Source organism: Branchiostoma floridae, chromosome 15 (assembly GCF_000003815.2).
Source record: "Branchiostoma floridae strain S238N-H82 chromosome 15, Bfl_VNyyK, whole genome shotgun sequence".
In the NCBI taxonomy this organism is placed as follows: Eukaryota; Metazoa; Chordata; class Leptocardii; order Amphioxiformes; family Branchiostomatidae; genus Branchiostoma; species Branchiostoma floridae.
Window position 1 is genome coordinate 14008957 of NC_049993.1, and position 2242 is coordinate 14011198.

Genomic DNA, 2242 nt, shown 5'->3' on the forward strand with positions numbered 1-2242 from the left:
AGATTGCGTCTCACAAAGCCTAACGTCTTGTTAGCCTTGGAAGCACTGTACTGTATGTGTTGTGACCAAGAGAGCTGGTTGTTGAGCGTGACTCCTAAGTATTTGTGGTTGTTAGTCTCGGCTAGAACATGACTTCCTAGTTTGTAGTCGTAGAGTTTAGGTTTACGTTTGTGGGTATAATGCATAACAAAACATTTGTCCGGGTGTAATTTCATCTGCCATGTGTTTTGCCATGTATCTAATGTATTGATGTCCTCTTGTAAGAGGGTGTGATCTCTGTCACTGTTTATCTCCCTGTAAATGACCTAGTCATCCGCAAAGAGACGGATGTTAGAGTTGAGGTTGTCGGCTAAGTCATTAATGTACACTAAGAACAGTAGTGGTCCGAGCACGGTACCCTGGGGCACTCCAGAGACTACCTCTGCCCACTCTGAGTGCTCTCCCCCAACTACCACTCTTTGTTTACGATTTTTGAGAAAATTAGAGATCCAGTGAAGTACCTTACCCCTAATACCATAATTTTGGAGTTTTAGGAGTAAGCGATCATGAGGTACTTTGTCAAAAGCTTTTGCGAAGTCGGTTATAATCATATCTGTTTGCGACCTGGTATCTAAAGAATGGGCTAAGTCAGTTGTAGTTAAAATAAGTTGGGTTTCACATGAACGCTTTTTCCTAAACCCATGCTGCTTGTCAGATAATATAGAGTATTTGTCAAAATGATCCATCATCTGTGATTGCACTATGTGCTCCATAACCTTACTACAAACACATGTGAGAGAAACAGGACGGTAATTTGCAGGATCAGTCCTGTCCCCCTTTTTAAAGATGGGAGAGATATTGGCATGTAGCCATGGGGAAGGGATTTGACCAGTTTCGAGTGATTTCTGACAAATAATAGTCAGAGCAGGGGCTAACTCAGCAGCTGCTAGTTTGAGGATCCTTGTTGGTAGGCCGTCTGGTCCACTTGCTTTGTGTGGATTCAGATCTTTCAGGAGTTTGGTGACTCCGTTTACATTGATGGAAAAGTCAGGCATAGTGGGGATAGAACTACGGGGGAGGTGGGGCATGTGTTCATCCTCTCGTGTAAAGACAGAGCTGAATTGGTTGTTAAGGATGTTGGCTTTGTTTCTGTTATCTGTTTCTAGCTTACCTTTCTGCTTAAGACTGGGGATCCCAGTTGTATCCTGTTTTAAGTGTTTGATGTGCGACCAAAACTTCTTGGGGGAATCAGAACATATAGAATTTACATATTTACGGTAGTTTTGTCTGGTAGTCTTTTTTGCTCGTTTGCGAATAGTGCGGAATTTAGTCAAGTTCTCGGTTGTTGGGTTTTTACGATAAGAGTTGTAGGCTCGCTGTTTTTTCTTATGTATTTTCCTAACCTTGTTGTTAATCCAAGGTGAAAAATTATTATTGTTTACAGTTTTGGATGGGACATATTTATCCATTACTATCTTGATTTTGTCCACAAATTCATTATAAAGCTCTTCTGTTGTGCAGTTGTCAATGTTCCGTTTAGCTAAATTATTACTGTATTCCTGTAGCTCAGTTCTTATGGCGGTTTCATCAGCTTTTTTCCAAAGTGAAACACGCCTGGGGCTTTGTTTGATTTTCTTAGGTTTAACATTAACAGTAATAACTGGGATGCCATCATGGTCCCCTATACCTGGGATCAGAGAACAAGTTTCAACAAGTGATGAATTATTAGTTAAGAAAAGATCAAGGGTGTTATTGAGACGGGTTGGTTGATCCACAACCTGTTCGAGCCCAAAGTCATGTGTTAACTCTAAAAAATGCTTAGAAAGTGCACTATAGGGAGCGCTTGGGCTCACACATAAGTTGTTCCAGTCTATACCAGGGAAATTAAGATCCCCCCCTAGCCATACTTGGCCACCTTGTGGTTTAATCTTGTTTAATGAGGCTCTCAGTTTATCTACAAAGTCAATGTCTTTTGCGTAAGTATGAGATCTGTAACAAGAACCAATTGTAATCGGTTTGGCTCCTTGGATCTCCAAGGTTGCCCATACCGTTTCACACTCAGTATCTAGATCTAATCTATGTGTAACTATCAAGTCGTTCTTGTAGGCAAGGAGAACACCCCCTCCCTTTCTCCCCAGTTCTCTGTCTTTCCTTATGACGGTATAGTCTGGGGGGAAAAGTTCACTACTGCCAACTGAGTCATTTAGATGTGTTTCTGAGCCTAGTATAATATCTGGAGAATGCTGGTCTAAGCATGCTGCTA

At 41.4% G+C, this 2242-nt stretch overlaps 1 protein-coding gene across 1 annotated transcript in view; it reads right to left on the reverse strand.

Moving 5' to 3' along the window:
* Positions 1–2242, reverse strand: part of LOC118431505 (protein KRI1 homolog) — a 20287-nt gene that overhangs the window by 9440 nt on the left and 8605 nt on the right. The gene's annotated exons all lie outside the window — the stretch shown is intronic.